Source organism: Vicia villosa, unplaced genomic scaffold, assembly GCF_029867415.1.
Source record: "Vicia villosa cultivar HV-30 ecotype Madison, WI unplaced genomic scaffold, Vvil1.0 ctg.000032F_1_1_3, whole genome shotgun sequence".
NCBI lineage: Eukaryota > Viridiplantae > Streptophyta > Magnoliopsida > Fabales > Fabaceae > Vicia > Vicia villosa.
The window spans coordinates 325799-337602 of NW_026704967.1; the positions used below are offsets into that span (position 1 = coordinate 325799).

Genomic DNA, 11804 nt, shown 5'->3' on the forward strand with positions numbered 1-11804 from the left:
ACCTGAGGATTTAATCCACTAATCGCACGGATTACAATGGTTTTCCACTTAGTCCACGACTAAGTCTTCTAGAGTATTCTGATCACAACTTGATCACTCCAGGAACAACTGCTTAGACAACTTCTAAGACTTTTCTAGAGTCTACTGATCAACCTGATCACTCTAGTTACAAACTGCTCAGCCAACTGCTAAGACTTCCTAGAGTATACTGATCACACGATCACTCTAGTTCCTTACAACTTAATGTAATCTATTCAAGAGTTTACAAATGCTTCTTAAAAGCTATAATCACAAACTGTGATATTTCTCTTATCGTTTAAGCTTAATCTCACTAAGATATTACAACAGCAATGTAGTGAGTTGATGAAGATTCTGAGCTTTGATTGAATAGCGTTTCAGCAAGTTTATTTTCGTTCAGAGTTGTTAAGAATTGGTAACCTTGCTTCTCATCAGAACTTCATATTTATAGGCGTTGAGAAGATGACCGTTGAGTGCATTTAATGCTTTGCGTGTTCCGTACAGCATTGCATTTAATGTTATACGCTTTTGTCAACTACCTCGAGCCTTGTTCACGCTGTGTCTACTGACGTTGCCTTTAGTAGCTTTAACGTTCCTTTTGTCAGTCAGCGTAGTCTGCCACCTGTACTTCCTTCTGATCTGATGTTTGTGAATACGACGTTTGAATATCATCAGAGTCAAAACAGCTTGGTGCATAGCATCTTCTGATCTTCTGATCTTGAAGTGCTTCTGTTGCGTGATACCATCTTCTGATCTTCAGTGCTTCTGATCTCATGTTCTTCTGATGCTTCCATAGACCCATGTTCTGATTCTGCTTCGACCATCTTCTGATGTCTTGCCAGACCATGTTCTGATGTTGCATGCTGAACCATTTGAGACACAACTTCTGAGCGCTGAATTATGCGTACTCTTTATATATATTTCCTGAAAGGGAAATTGCATTGGATTAGAGTACCATATTATCTTAAGCAAAATTCATATTATTGTTATCATCAAAACTAAGATAATTGATAAGAACAAATCTTGTTCTAACAATATCCAAGTAAAATATAGCCTAAAGGTGAACAGTACACGCCACCATTTTCATAGTCATCATCATTATTTATCTTTCCAATGCTATTTTCTATGCCTTTCAATTTAAAATAACTCATTTTATTATAATAATATAATTTCAAATGTTTGTAAAAAAGTGTTAGTTTGTTTTCACTCTTTGATGCTTTCTACGCGGGAATTTAATTATTTTCAAGGTTGCCCTCCAAAATTTTGAAAACATCTTGCATATCATTTCACCTACTGCATAAGTTTCAATATCATATTTTGCAAGTTCTTCACTTTTTGTGTTCAGTACAAATTGTTGTTTTTATTCTTTTCAGTTTCCACCTTACAGTTTCTTATTATGTTTTGAACCTATTTGATCAACGCCTACCTTGCATCAATGGAGTCTGATCATGCAAATACCGTCGCAGCTTCTTATTTTGCCCGACGAAGGAGAATGCTTATACTATCCGCAAAGAGACGCTCACGTCGTAATACTTGGCAGCAACGTCCTACCATCAGCACACAACCAACTTCTCTTCAACATGGCAACTTATATGCTGGTGATCACTCTGCGTTTTATATGGCTCCACACACAGCTACAAATGGAACCCCTTCTACTTCTAATAATCAACCCATTTTACCCGTTTTGACTGGACCTTCCATGGCTAGAAAGAAGAGGAGGATAATCTTATCTAACAAAAGAAGTGCATCTAATATGTCAAACAAGGAAAATCTCAATGACACCAATCCACCAGTTTTAATCCCTACCCAAACACCGACATCCCGCCAGCGTTTACCACTTACCGCAAATCTATCTAACTTGATAAACACTGCACCCTCGCATAGACATGTATGTCAAACAAGTTCAAATAATAAAAAATCCAGGCTCAGGTTCAATCCTGGACACAACCTTCTCGCAAGTTTCAACCAAACAGTTCGACCTTTCCGTAACACCGACGAGCCGTCTACTTCTAACGCCCCCATCACATCTCATACTGCATCAAGGACATTGCCAACAGCGCCAACAGCGGCTTATCTTTCAGATGATTCAGATTCAAATTCTGAAGATGAAAACTTGTGTCATAGTTCTGACGGTGATGACGAAGTTGATAACGAACCATTGGTAGATTCACATTTAGAAGGTATGTGTAACTTCCTAACTATATCATTTATGTCACATTTTATCTTAAACTATATAAATACTCTGAATATTCACATGACCATTGCAACACAGAATATTCTGACATAGGCGATCGGGTTTGGGAATGTCACTCTTGCCACGCCGTAATGTGGTACCAGGAACGCAAAGCAAATACACGTCATAGCACAGTACCAAGATTCAGTCGATGTTGTAGGAGTGGCAAAGTTGTGTTGCCGTTACTAAATGATCCGCCGCAACTGCTGCAAAATCTTTTATACAACGGGACATCTTCGGAAAGTCGAAACTACCAGGCCAACATCCGGACTTACAATGCAATGTTTTCATTCACGTCACCTGGAATGAAATTCGACACAACTTTAGCTGATGGAGGAGGCCCCCCTACTTTAAGACTGCACGGTCAAACTTGTCATCGAATTGGTACATTGATACCAGAAGATGGAGACTCTCCGCAATTTGCACAACTTTATATTTTTGACACCGACAATGAGGTAGAAAACCGAGTGAAGTGTTTCAGGTATTTGTATATGGTCATAGCTATATCTTTGAACATTCCCCACTATAACAGAATAATAACAACACTTTTTATATTTCTACTAAACTTGCAGTGACAACGACAACATAGACAGGGATATTGTATCTAAGTTGAAGATTATGTTGGACGACTGCAATCCACATGCTAAGGCCTTTCAGACACAATCACCTGTTCCTCGCGACGACGAACACCTTCAGCAGCTACTGTTTTTGGAGCCGAACTCCTACATAAATAAGACATTAAGAAATATATAAAACATTCATAAGTTAGGTTTTTTGCGAGAGTAGTAAACATATTGAACAGGTCCAACGATAAAATACTACCTTCCAACAGCTTGGTCCTTGCCTTTCAACTTCGACGGCAATCTGTCAGCTCCTCCATTGCTATAAACATACAACAACAAATATGACAACTAAGTTATCATCCTTTGAACCTATTAAACTAGCGGCTAATACATACTTTAATGAATATGGCTAATACAATCCACAATAAATAAATACCTTCGAGAACCACATGGTTGGAAGGATGCAATTTTGACAGACTCATGATACCTTCTGCGTTCATGCCCTGCAGCAATGGTCGGATTCTGTTGTTTCCCTTTGCCTTTCTCACTGACTACTGAAATCGCTTCACGCCCCAAAACATTTGTTGCAGGGCCACGCGTATCGTCTTCCTCAACAACAGGTTCTGTTTTCACCTTCATTCCAACAACTTTTGCTTTCCCTTTCACCTTCTCCAAATATGTGTCAGCTCCTCCATCCCTACAACAATTCAATAAGAAATATGAGTCCTTAATGTCCTACTTTTTACATTTGTAACTAATACTTCAGCGAAGTATTTAGTATTACACGACTATGTATAGAATATTATACAACAAAGTTACCTTGAAGCATTGGTAACTCCATGATACTTTCTTTGCCGGGTTCGCCTTTCACCGTTGCCAGCAGTTCCAGATATTGAGGCTTTCTCCTTAACTTCACGCCGCATTCTGCCCCCATCATTACTCATTGCAGCGGCGGCTCCCTTTCCGTTTTGTTTGCCTAACCCCGAATAAGATTTAGTTCTGCCACACAATGTCCAAACAAACTACAAATGCTTAGTCACATACTAGGGTTTACAATAAAATTTAACTTTGTTACTAAAACCCTGGGTTTTAACTATTAAAAACGACGAAACAAGTACCTTCTGGTTGCAGATGATTGAAAGGACGCACGGTAAACAGATGCATGATAGGTTTTTCTTCCATGCCCACCAGCACTGACTTGAGCCTGTTCTTTCCGTTTCCCTTTCTTACAGCGTACTGCAATCTCCTCACGCTCCAAAGCATCTCTTTCCAATCCATCAGGAAGTTCTTCCTCAACATCTGCTTCTTTTTTCACCGTATATTCCTCGATTTCTTCAATCGCAGCCATGCTCTCTTTTTTTACAGCACGTAACTCTTCCAGCATTTGCTTGAGAACACAACTCCGAGTGCGTTTCGAAATGCCCTGGATTTCAACACGTTCTTCCTCGCCTCTGCACAAAGAGAGTTTTTCGAGCAATCAGAAACCGGCTCATTCTTTAAACATTACATTTAACTTTTTTAACCCATTTATTTTTCCTAAATCACATCCAGGGTTTGAAGGTTCATCAATATACATGCATGGAAATCAAATTACAAAAACTTTAATACAATCCTATTGCCACTATAACTACATGCAACAATCTTTAGAACAACATGTCGTCTGTTACTTTATGGTTTTCGAGAAGAGGTGGGTTCGAGGACGACAACAGAAGAACAACATCTTACCTTGAAACGGTTGTTCGAGAACGCTTCACTGAGCTTCCTTCCATTCTCTGACACAGATATGCTTCGATGAAATGGGATTATTCGTACAGGTGGTGCTATCTAGAACAAAATAACCTTTCAAAGTAACTATGAAACAAAGACCCAGACACCGAGACTTTGCTATTAACGTTTTCTCTAGAAAGTTACGTTTTCCAAGTGAAAATGTTTAGGTTTTCCAAATATATTTTTTTATTGAAATCAATTTCCGTCCTTTCAGTTATTAAATTTATTTCCAAGTTTTTTTTTATATAGTTCAACTTCCCATTACGGATAATATATTTTTACATATATATATTAAACAAGTTTCTTAACAGTTTCAATATTCTATTAATTTCTTTTTTTTATGGTTTTGATTATACTTTTTTTCTATTCATTTATATTAGAAGTTCTACCTTTTAATTATTGTTTCTTCTTAGTCTTCCTCACCATCTTTGGGCTTATCTTATCATAATTATTTCTTTAAAATTAAAATAAACTCTTACTATTTAACTATTGCTAATTAAAATGCTCATTATCAAAATAAATGTGGCATAATACCTGTCATCTGATGATAATCAATCATGCTTTTTTACTCTATATTTACTCTTTAAATTTTTTTATTATAAATGCATTTAAAATTTGTATTTTCACGAATATTTTTTCTATTGGATTATGCTAATTTTTAAATAATTATCCATGTAATATAAACAACAATCTATTTTTAAGAAGATATATACCTTAAAAACAAAATTATACTAGAAAAACGAATTCGCGTCACATACCAGAACCCGTGCAACCGCACGGGTTTGTTCTAGATATGATTGTAAATATATAAAAATAAAAATTTTAAATATTTATATACGACAGTTGAATTTGATAATTTTTTTAAAATTAAAATAGTTAATACAAATTTTCTTAGCAAAGACTCTTAACTTAACAAATCAATCATATGAGAAAAATCATATACAATTGTACATAATTAAAAAATAAAAAAATGTTTCAGATTTGTAATAAATAATAAGAATATAAAATTGTAATATCCTAAACTAAATATATTTAAAATTAATGTATCAATCCAAACATGGAATAAATTTTGTTGTTTTTATAATTATTTATATTACTAAATTTTTTAGTATTTATTTTTGGACATATTACCATAGTCTTATTGATCTAAATATTTTTACGGGTACCAGACCTTTTTCTAAACATTTAATTATTATTTTTCACGGGTACCAGACATTTTTCTAATTATTATTTTTTCACGGGTTCCAGATTTTTTCTATACATTCAATTATTACTTTTTAAGGGTACCAGACATTTTCTATTAAAAAATATACATTTAAAATAAATGCGCGTCCCATACCAGAACCCGTGCGAACGCACGGGTTTGTTACTAGTTTAAGATTAACAAAATATAATATAGATGAAATGAATCTATATATATAGTAGCTATGTAAAAAAATATGGAAATGTTTTAGTCATTTGTGTCTTAAGTAATTAGTCATTTGTCTTAGGTAATTCGATAAGACTAGGTTGTTTGTGATATACAATTGTTATTTTAAAATCACTAATAATTGAAAATATTTAAAAAGAAATATTTACAAAATAACCAACATGATAAATTTAATGTCTAATAACTATACAATATTTATAAATATGACTAATAACTATAAATATTTAAAAATATCACTGATAATTATAACTAAAAATAATATTTTGTTGATTAAAATAAAAAGTATTGTGGTGATAGTAACCCGTTAAAATAAAGAGTTCGGTTATAAAATTCACATGAGTTAGTAAAAGTTACATCAAGTCTAGAACTTAAGGATTTGCTACAAAGCTTATAAGTTTTCAAATACAGAGCTGGTAAAAATTTAAAACTTAAAACTCTAGTATCTTTTATTGAGTTAAAGGTTAAAAGGTATTGTGGTGATAATGATATGTGAAAATAGTGAGTTTCAGTGACAAAATTCACAGGAGTTAGTAAAATCGTCGTAACTATTATAGCAAACCTCTATGAAGGAAGATGAACCAGGCGAGGAATCTGTTTGGAAGGATTGGCCAAATGATCGATCACTCATATCTTTCAACAAATTTTAATCAAACTTTACATATCATGGATTGATCCTCAAATCCCAATGGAACATGTAATTCAATTCAAATTCTATTGTTACATAGAGTAAATGTTTGAAGAAATAGACCAAACCTCCATGTTTGGCAACATCAGCGACATAATGTTAGATTACCGAATCTATATAATTAGCTCTGATAGAATCTCATGGATCCAAATAAGAACAAAACTCCATTGAATCTTTTAAAATTTTGACAATGTATATAAGAAGCAATTTAGTTTAAGGAGACAAAATAAAAGTTTAGGCATGTGAGTTTCAACATATTTATCAAAAGCATTTTATCTTAATGTAGACACTTAATTTTAAAAGTTTATCATGCGAGTTTAGACACCATACAGTTTAAAAATACCAAATATAGAATCCAACTCAAAAAGTGTTCATTATTTGTCTATGATACAAATTCCATTACTTTTTCTACAACACAAGTATGCAAAACAGATGGTTGGAGCATTAGAATTAGAAAATTTCTTCACCCACCTCCTAACCTTCCTGTCCACCCCTGGTGAATTTACAACACTACCCCTTGTTTCGGAAGTTCATTTTCGAAAAGGTACTTTTTTTTTGAAAAAAAGGTGTTTTCGGAAATATATCTCCGAAAACGTGTTTTTTTTAATATAAAATATTGATTTCGGAGATGCATCTCCGAAATAAAGTTACATTTTTAGAAAATGTGGTGTTTCGGAAGTTCATCTCCGAACGCACCGCCCTTGGAGGAATTCGGAAATGAACTTCCGAATTTATGTCTGGACAGAAGAAAAATGGAAAACAACAACGATTCGCTTTATTTAATCGGGTGAAGATTACAACGATAATATTACTGAAAATTAAAGTTACATATTGTTGAACACGGGTAGGTGGGGATGAGTCAACATTTTGATTACGTCGTCCGCCGATCTTTGAAGTTTCGCGTCCAACTCGATCGGGCCTTTCGAAGAAAATCGGTCGAACGTTGTCCACAAAACTGCTAAATCTTCGTCGTTCTTGATCTCAAAAGGTGTGAACTTAATGTCTCCCTCGTCGTTAAGCGATGGCGAGCGGTACTCGAGCTTGACAACCTTTCGATTCTCGGGATAGCGCAAAAGCGTGTTGAGCGACGGTATCAACTCCGCAAACGGCGTGTCGCGCGAGAAGCGAAATTGGAACGACATCGGGTAGCCGGTTTCAAAGTAGACGAATGCTAGGTAGGGGTAGGTTTGTGTCATTTGTGTTTTGTGGTGTGAAGAGGATGAAGAAGAGTGTGTGGTATTTATAGACTTATTGGAGCATTGATGGCCCAACAAATCTTATCCTGCATCAGGGGACATTTCGGAAATGAACTTCCGAAAATAGGCTCCAGACATGTATATTTCGGAAGTTCATTTCCGAATTATGCAGAAACAGACTTAAATTTTACATTTTGTTGATTGCTTAGTGTGTTGTGTAAATTGAACAAATGGAATTCAAAATAGACATAAATTACACAAAGATGACATAAAACATACTTATATTATATATGTATTGAATCGGTCCGATTTTACATGATAAACAACAATACATACAAAAAATGATCGTTACAAACAAAAACGATCCGGAACGAACTAAAATTCACCGAACCAATCGGTGGATCCTAAGTCCAAAATAGGCACGTTCTTCGACCGCTCTCTATTTTGCTCGCGCTCTTTGCTCATCATTTCTTCAAACTCCGCCATCCTCGAAACGAACGGATCCGGCCAAGTCTCCGTCTCATTTGAACGATGTGCCGTCCATTGACAAGAAGTAGCCGGTATAGGACAACCCGGTTTCAAAAACACTTGAACGAAGTGCAACGATCGTAGATACCCGATGTATATGATGCGGCCCGACGCGTCCAACGGCGGTCGACTATGAAGTGGAAAGAAAGTCTCACTTAGTCCAAACCTCGTCAAATCGATACACACCATATCATACGCACTTGCTATTAGATGACCCATATCGGGGAATGACATCCACTTCGAAACCGGAGCGATACCGGTAAGTGATGGAACAAGTGCATCATGAATTTTTGCAAACTTTTCTTGATTTTCATATAGTCGGCCGTAGATGTCCCGATACGAAGTCAACTCCGCAATGAGTTCCCGTCGGACTAAAGGGTGATTATTTTCCCCTTTACCGAGCAAACCCGCAACGGCCCGATATCCACAATTGCCGTCGCCTCCAACTGTTAGAACAAGATTTGTTCTGATCAATTATCTTAGTTTTGATGATAACAATAATATGAATTTTGCTTAAGATAATATGGTACTCTAATCCAATGCAATTTCCCTTTCAGGAAATATATAAAGAGTACGCATAATTCAGCGCTCAGAAGCTTTGTCTCAAAGGGTTCAGCATGCAACATCAGAACATGGTCTGGCAAGACATCAGAAGATGGTCGAAGCAGAATCAGAACATGGGTCTATGGAAGCATCAGAAGAACATGAGATCAGAAGCACTGAAGCTCAGAAGATGGTATCACGCTCAGAAGCACTTCAAGGTCAGAAGATCAGAAGATGCTATGCACCAAGCTGTTTGACTCTGATGATATTCAAACGTTGTATTCACAAACATCAGATCAGAAGAAAGTACAAGTGGCAAGCTACGCTGACTGACAAAAGGAACGTTAAAAGCTACTAAAGGCTACGTCAGTAGACACAGCGTGAACAAGGCTCGAGGTAGTTGACAAAAGCGTATAACATTAAATGCGATGCTGTACGGAACACGCAAAGCATTAAATGCATTCAACGGTCATCTTCTCCAACGCCTATAAATATGAAGTTCTGATGAGAAGCAAGGTTAACGATTCTGCACCAAAACAACTCATATCAAACTTGCTGAAACGCTGTTTAAATCTAAACTCAGAATCTTCATCTTCATCAAAGCTCACTACATTGCTGTTGTAATATATTAGTGAGATTAAGCTTAAACGTTAAGAGAAATATCACAGTTGTGATTATCGCTTTTAAGAAGCATTTGTAAACTCTTAGAATTACATTAAGTTGTAAGTAACTAGAGTGATCGTGTTGATCAGAATACTCTAGGAAGTCTTAGGAGTGAACTAAGCAGATTGTAACTAGAGTGATCGTGTTGATCAGTAGACTCTAGAAAAAGTCTTAGAGGGTATCTAAGCAGTTGTTCCTGGAGTGATCAGTGTGTGATCAGAAGACTCTGGAAGACTTAGTTGCTGACTAAGTGGAAAACCATTGTAATCCGTGCGATTAGTGGATTAAATCCTCAGTTGAGGTAAATCATCTCTGCGGGGGTGGACTGGAGTAGTTTAGTTAACAACGAACCAGGATAAAAATATCTGTGCAATTTATTTTTATCTGTCAAGTTTTTAAAGCTACACTTATTCAAACCCCCCCCCCTTTCTAAGTGTTTTTCTATCCTTCAATTGGCATCAGAGCGCCGGTTCTAAGGTGCAAGCACTTAACCGTGTTTAGAAAAGATTCAGGAAGAGAAAAACGCTTCAGTAAAAGATGGTTTATGAAAGTGAAAAGTCTACACCTACACCTGCATCTACATCTGGCTCTGCTGAGCAATACAACGGTAACAATGGTTATACTAGACCGCCGGTATTTGATGGTGAAAACTTTGAATACTGGAAAGATAAACTGGAAAGTTACTTTCTGGGTCTAGATGGTGATCTATGGGATCTTCTGATGGATGGTTACAAACATCCAGTAAATGCCAGTGGCGTAAAGCTGTCAAGGCAAGAAATGAATGATGATCAGAAGAAGCTTTTCAGGAATCATCATAAATGTAGAACTGTTTTGCTGAATGCTATCTCTCATGCTGAGTATGAGAAGATATCTAACAGGGAAACGGCCTATGACATATATGAGTCCTTGAAAATGACTCATGAAGGAAATGCTCAAGTCAAGGAGACTAAAGCTCTAGCTTTAATCCAGAAGTATGAAGCCTTCAAGATGGAGGATGATGAAGACATTGAAAAGATGTTTTCAAGATTTCAAACTCTTACTGCTGGATTGAGAGTTCTTGACAAGGGATACACCAAGGCTGATCACGTAAAGAAGATCATCAGAAGCTTACCCAGAAGATGGGGTCCTATGGTGACTGCATTCAAGATTGCAAAGAATCTGAATGAAGTTTCTCTGGAAGAGCTCATCAGTGCCTTGAGAAGTCATGAAATAGAGCTGGACGCAAATGAGCCTCAAAAGAAAGGTAAGTCTATTGCATTAAAATCTAATATCAAGAAATGCACTAACGCTTTTCAGGCTAGAGAAGAAGATCCTGAAGAATCAGAATCTGAAGAAGAAGATGAACTGTCCCTGATCTCCAGAAGGCTAAATCAACTCTGGAAGACCAAGCAAAGGAAGTTCAGAGGCTTCAGAAGTTCAAGGAAATTTGAACGTGGAGAATCTTCTGATGAAAGAAGATTTGACAAGAAGAAGGTCATGTGCTATGAATGCAATGAGCCTGGACACTACAAGAATGAATGTCCAAATCTTCAGAAGGAAAGTCCCAAGAAGAAGTTTCATAAGAAGAAAAGTCTTATGGCAACCTGGGATGAGTCAGAAGATGATTCAGAAGATGAGCAGGCCAACTGTGCGCTGATGGCGACAGAAGATGATGGATCAGAATCTACATCAGAATCAGATTCTGAAGAGGTATTTTCTGAACTTACTAGAGATGAGTTAGTTTCCGGTCTAACTGAACTACTGGAACTCAAGTCTCAGATTAGTCTCAAATACAAAAAGCTGAAAAAGCAATTTGAATTTGAAACAAAGAAGCTTGAGTTGGAGAATTCTGAATTAAAAGAAAAACTTTTAAAATTATCCAATAATGTTGGATCCCCTTCTGATTCAGAAAAATCCACTCCCAGTCTAAACCATATTCTGAAAGAATATGATTTAAGTTTCAGGAAGTTCTTATCTAGAAGTATTGGCAGAAGTCAGCTAGCTTCTATGATATATGCTGTGTCTGGAAACAAAAGAGTTGGCATTGGTTTCGAGGGTGAAACCCCATACAAACTTGAACCTGTTGATGAAATGAAAATTACATACAAGCCATTGTATGATCAGTTCAAGTATGGCCACTCCCATGATATTAGGCACACTTCACATGCTCAAGTTTTCACATAACACACACCAAAAAGCA

General features: G+C 36.4%; 1 long non-coding RNA gene across 1 annotated transcript; it reads right to left on the bottom strand.

Moving 5' to 3' along the window:
• Positions 1-3423: 3423 nt before the first annotated feature.
• Positions 3424-4044, bottom strand: LOC131622542 (uncharacterized). The gene is made up of 3 exons (XR_009289928.1): positions 3933-4044; positions 3634-3813; positions 3424-3511 (listed from the first exon to the last, which is right to left on the bottom strand). It is a non-coding gene; the product is annotated as an uncharacterized LOC131622542 (long non-coding RNA).
• Between the last annotated feature and the right edge of the window lie 7760 nt (positions 4045-11804).